Here is a 6,037-nt window from a genome sequence, read left to right as displayed (position 1 = left end):
CTTACAAGCGTTTTTGCTAGTATGTGTGCACTTTATTGATAGCATGCTAACAGTTAACAAATGTCACATACCAAGTTTTATGACTCTGGTGTAAGGCTGGGGAATTAGACCAAAAAAAAGTGTAAAATTAGCACTTTAATGTTAGCATGCTAACATTAGCATGCTAACAGTTAACAGTCACATACCAAGTTTTATGACTGGTGTAAACGGTTGCAAAACTAGCTCAGGAAGTTAGCATGCTAATGTTAACAAGTTAGCATGCTAACAGTTAACTTGTGTCACATACCAGGTGATATGACTATGGTGTTTGGCTGGGAATTAGAAGGAAAAAAAAGTGTAAAATAAGCACTTTAATGTTAGCATGCTAACAGTTACATACCAAGTTTTATGACTGGTGTAAACGGTTGCAAAAGTAGCTCAAAAAGTTAGCATGCTAATGTTAACTAGCTAATGTTAGCATGCTAACAGTTAGCTTGTGTCACTTACCAAGTTGTATAACTAAGGTGTATGGCTGGGGAATTAGAAAAAAAGTGTAAAATTAGCACTTTAATGTTAGCATGCTAACATTAGCATGCTAACAGTTAACAGTCACATACCAAGTTTTATGACTGGTGTAAACGGTTGCAAAACTAGCTCAGAAAGTTAGCATGCTAATGTTAACAAGTTAGCATGCTAACAGTTAGCTTGTGTCACATACCAGGTGATATGACTATGGTGTTTGGCTTGGAATTAGAAAAAAAAAAGTGTAAAATAAGCACTTTAATGTTAGCATGCTAACAGTTACATACCAAGTTTTATGACTGGTGTAAACGGTTGCAAAAGTAGCTCAAAAAGTTAGCATGCTAACAGTTAGCTTGTGTCACTTACCAAGTTGTATAACTAAGGTGTATGGCTCGGGAATTAGAAAAAAAATGTAAAATTAGCACTTTAATGTTAGCATGCTAATGTTAGCATGCTAACATTAAAGTGCTAATTTTAACAGTCACATACCAAGTTTTATGACTGGTGTAAACCGTTGCAAAACTAGCTCAGAAAGTTAGCATGCGAGTGTTAAAAAGCTAACGTTAGCATGCTAACAGTTAGCTTGTGTCACATACCAGGTGATATGACTATGGTGTTTGGCTGGGAATTTGGAAAAAAAAAAAAGTGTAAAATAAGCACTTTAATGTTAGCATGCTAACAGTTACATACCAAGTTTTATGACTGGTGTAAACGGTTGCAAAAGTAGCTCAAAAAGTTAGCATGCTAACAGTTAACTTGTGCCACTTACCAAGTTGTATAACTAAGGTGTATGGCTGGGGAATTAGAAAAAAAGTGTAAAATTAGCACTTTAATGTTAGCATGCTAACATTAGCATGCTAACAGTTAACAGTCACATACCAAGTTTTATGACTGGTGTAAACGGTTGCAAAACTAGCTCAGAAAGTTAGCATGCTAACAGTTAACTTGTGTCACATACCAGGTGATATGACTATGGTGTTTGGCTGGGAATTAGAAGAAAAAAAAAAGTGTAAAATAAGCACTTTAATGTTAGCATGCTAACAGTTACATACCAAGTTTTATGACTGGTGTAAACGGTTGCAAAAGTAGCTCAAAAAGTTAGCATACTAATGTTAGCATGCTAACAGTTAGCTTGTGTCACTTACCAAGTTGTATAACTAAGGTGTATGGCTGGGGAATTAGAAAAAAAGTGTAAAATTAGCACTTTAATGTTAGCATGCTAACATTAGCATGCTAACAGTTAACAGTCACATACCAAGTTTTATGACTGGTGTAAACGGTTGCAAAACTAGCTCAGAAAGTTAGCATGCTAACAGTTAACTTGTGTCACATACCAGGTGATATGACTATGGTGTTTGGCTGGGAATTAGAAGAGAAAAAAAAGTGTAAAATAAGCACTTTAATGTTAGCATGCTAACAGTTACATACCAAGTTTTATGACTGGTGTAAACGGTTGCAAAAGTAGCTCAAAAAGTTAGCATGCTAATGTTAACTAGCTAATGTTAGCATGCTAACAGTTAGCTTGTGTCACTTACCAAGTTGTATAACTAAGGTGTATGGCTGAGGAATTAGAAAAAAAGTGTAAAATTAGCACTTTGATGTTAGCATGCTAACAGTTAACAGTCACATACCAAGTTTTATGACTGGTGTAAACGGTTGCAAAACTAGCTCAGAAAGTTAGCATGCTAACAGTTAACTTGTGTCACATACCAAGTGATATGACTATGGTGTTTGGCTGGGAATTAGGAAAAAAAAAAAGTGTAAAATAAGCACTTTAATGTTAGCATGCCAACAGTTACATACCAAGTTTTATGACTGGTGTAAACGGTTGCAAAAGTAGCTCAAAAAGTTAGCATGCTAATGTTAAGTAGCTAATGTTAGCATGCTAACAGTTAGCTTGTGTCACTTACCAAGTTATATAACTAAGGTGTATGGCTGAGGAATTAGAAAAAAAGTGTAAAATTAGCACTTTAATGTTAGCATGCTAACAGTTAACAGTCACATACCAAGTTTTATGACTAGTGTAAACGGTTGCAAAACTAGCTCAGAAAGTTAGCATGCTAATGTTACCAAGTTAGCATGCTAACAGTTAGCTTGTGTCACATACCAAGTGATATGACTATGGTGTTTGGCTGGGAATTAGGGGGGAAAAAAAGTGTAAAATAAGCACTTTAATGTTAGCATGCTAACAGTTACATACCAAGTTTTATGACTGGTGTAAACGGTTGCAAAAGTAGCTCAAAAAGTTAGCATGCTAATGTTAGCATGCTAACAGTTAGCTTGTGTCACTTACCAAGTTGTATAACTAAGGTGTATGGCTGGGGAATTAGAAAAAACGTGTAAAATTAGCACTTTAATGTTAGCATGCTAACATTAAAGTGCCAATTTTAACAGTCACATACCAAGTTTTATGACTGGTGTAAACCGTTGCAAAACTAGCTCAGAAAGTTAGCATGCGAGTGTTAAAAAGCTAACGTTAGCATGCTAACAGTTAGCTTGTGTCACATACCAAGTCTAAAATCGGCCAAAAAAGTTAGCACTTTAATGTTAGCATGCAGTCAGAAGGTTAGATGAACTCATGAAAAACACTTTAATGTTAGCATGGTTAGATGAACTCATGAAAAACACTTTAATGTTAGCATATTTAGATGAACGCATGAAAAACACTTTAATGTTAGCATGGTTAGATGAACTCATGAAAAACACTTTAATGTTAGCATGTTTAGATGAACGAATGAAAAACAGGCGTGCTGACACAGAAAGTGAAGGTACAACAAAAACAAGGACTCCAACCGGAAATGGAAGCAAAATAAAAGCACCAGGACAGGAAATGAAAGTCATTAAAAAGAAAAGTGGAAACTGTAACGTGGAATCACGACAAGAGTTCTGTTCATTCCATAGTTGAAAGTGACTAAAAAGTGGTGACTTTAGCTCCGTGCAGGTGTGGCCGACATCTAATAGTTACTAACTTTGTCGTGTTTCCTGCCGCTTACCTTCTTTCTGCACAGCGTTGCGCGTGGAAGACGTCCACGGCGGGGAGGATGGCTGCAGACTGCTGAGGTAAACAAAGTGCAGTTAGACAGAAAAGAGTCCACGGAGGTCCACGCTCACTCAGACTGCCAGCTGTACAGGCGAGGGCGGGCTGGGTCTACTTGCTGGAGACACACGGACTCTTTCATGACTCACACTCCCCCTTCAGAGCGGGGGTGGGAGGAGAAAAAAAAAAAAAGTCTAAAACGTGACTGGTCTTCTTTTTCCTACAGCATTCCCCACGTGGGTCACGTGACTCTCGGAATCTAGGCAAGAGCCACGGTGACGTCACACTTCTTTTTAGGTCCACTCGGGGTATTCTAGCACCATGCAGTTAAACACACACACAACTAGATGACGTCATTCCTGGAGGAACTAGAAGAGGTAATTCCTGGAGGAACTAGAAGAGGTCATTCCTGGAGGAACTAGAAGAGGTCATTCCTGGAGGAACTAGAAGAGGTCATTCCTGGAGGAACTAGAAGAGGTCATTCCTGGAGGAACTAGAAGAGGTCATTCCTGGAGGAACTAGATGAGGTCATTCCTGGAGGAACTAGATGAGGTCATTCCTGGAGGAACTAGATGAGGTCATTCCTGGAGGAACTAGATGAGGTCATTCCTGGAGGAACTAGATGAGGTTATTCCTGGAGGAACTAGATGAGGTCATTCCTGGAGGAACTAGAAGAGGTCATTCCTGGAGGAACTAGAAGAGGTCATTCCTGGAGGAACTAGATGAGGTCATTCCTGGAGGAACTAGAAGAGGTCATTCCTGGAGGAACTAGATGAGGTAATTCCTGGAGGAACTAGAAGAGGTAATTCCTGGAGGAACTAGATGAGGTCATTCCTGGAGGAACTAGAAGAGGTCATTCCTGGAGGAACTAGAAGAGGTAATTCCTGGAGGAACTAGAAGAGGTCATTCCTGGAGGAACTAGAAGAGGTCATTCCTGGAGGAACTAGAAGAGGTCATTCCTGGAGGAACTAGAAGAGGTAATTCCTAGAGGAACTAGAAAAGGTCATTCCTGGAGGAACTAGATGAGGTAATTCTTGGAGAAACTAGAAGAGGTCATTCCTGGAGGAACTAGATGAGGTCATTCCTGGAGGAACTAGAAGAGGTAATTCCTGGAGGAACTAGAAGAAGTCATTCCTGGAGGAACGAGATGAGGTCATTCCGTGGAGGAACTAGATGAGGTTATTCCTGGAGGAACTAGAAGAGGTCATTCCTGGAGGAACTAGAAGAGGTCATTCCTGGAGAAACTAGAAGAGGTCATTCCTGGAGGAACTAGAAGAGGTCGTTCCTGGAGGAACTAGAAGAGGTCATTCCTGGAGGAACTAGAAGAGGATATTCCTGGAGGAAGTAGAAGAGGATATTCCTGGAGGAAGTAGAAGAGGATATTCCTGGAGGAACTAGATGAGGTTATTCCTGGAGGAACTAGAAGCCGTCATTCCTGGATGAACTAGAAGAGGATATTCCTGCAGGAACTAGAAGAGGTCATTCCTGGAGGAACTAGATGAGGTAATTCCTGGAGGAACTAGAAGAGGATATTCCTGGAGGAACTAGAAGAGGATATTCCTGGAGGAACTAGAAAAGGTAATTCCTGGAGGAACTAGAAGAGGTCATTCCTGGAGGAAGTAGAAGAGGTCATTCCTGGAGGAACTAGATGAGGTCATTCCTGGAGGAACTAGATGAGGTTATTCCTGGAGGAACTAGATGAGGTCATTCCTGGAGGAACTAGATGAGGTTATTCCTGGAGGAACTAGATGAGGTCATTCCTGGAGGAACTAGAAGAGGTCATTCTTGGAGGAACTAGATGAGGTCATTCCTGGAGGAACTAGATGAGGTCATTCCTGGAGGAACTAGAAGAGGTAATTCCTGGAGGAACTAGAAGAGGTCATTCCTGGAGGAACTAGAAGAGGATATTCCTGGAGGAACCAGAAGAGGTCATTCCTGGAGGAACTAGAAGAGGTCATTCCTGGAGGAACTAGAAGAGGTCATTTCTGGAGGAACTAGATGAGGTCATTCCTGGAGGAACTAGATGAGGTCATTCCTGGAGGAACTAGAAGAGGTTGTTCCTGGAGGAACTAGAAGAGGTCATTCCTGGAGGAACTAGATAAGGTCATTCTTGGAGGAACTAGAAGAGGTCATTCCTGGAGGAACGAGATGGTCATTCCTGGAGGAACTAGAAAAGGTAATTCCTAGAGGAACTAGATGAGGTCATTCTTGGAGAAACTCGAAGAGGTCACTCCTGGAGGAACGAGAAGAGGTCATTCCTGGAGGAACTAGAAGAGGTCATTCCTGGAGGAACTAGATGAGGTTATTCCTGGAGGAACTAGAAGAGGTCATTCCTGGAGGAACTAGAAAAGGTCATTCCTGGAGGAACTAGAAGAGGATATTCCTGGAGGAACTAGAAGAGGTCATTCCTGGAGGAACTAGAAGAGGTCATTCCTGGAGGAACTAGAAGAGGTCATTCCTGGAGGAAGTAGAAGAGGATATTCCTGGAGGAAGTAGAAG

At 40.6% G+C, this 6,037-nt stretch overlaps 1 protein-coding gene across 3 annotated transcripts in view; it reads right to left on the bottom strand.

Moving 5' to 3' along the window:
• loxl3b (lysyl oxidase-like 3b) overlaps positions 1 to 3,609 on the bottom strand; it is a 57,391-nt gene extending 53,782 nt beyond the window's left edge. For all 3 annotated transcript variants that reach the window (XM_061987660.2, XM_061987659.2, XM_061987658.2), the window contains exon 1: positions 3,495 to 3,609. The gene's annotated coding sequence lies outside the window, so the exon portion shown is untranslated. The remainder of the gene's footprint in view (positions 1 to 3,494) is intronic.
• Between the last annotated feature and the right edge of the window lie 2,428 nt (positions 3,610 to 6,037).

The sequence above is a fragment of the Nerophis lumbriciformis genome, linkage group LG26, assembly GCF_033978685.3.
Source record: "Nerophis lumbriciformis linkage group LG26, RoL_Nlum_v2.1, whole genome shotgun sequence".
Lineage (NCBI taxonomy): Eukaryota > Metazoa > Chordata > Actinopteri > Syngnathiformes > Syngnathidae > Nerophis > Nerophis lumbriciformis.
This window is presented reverse-complemented; position numbering and strand designations above follow the sequence as displayed.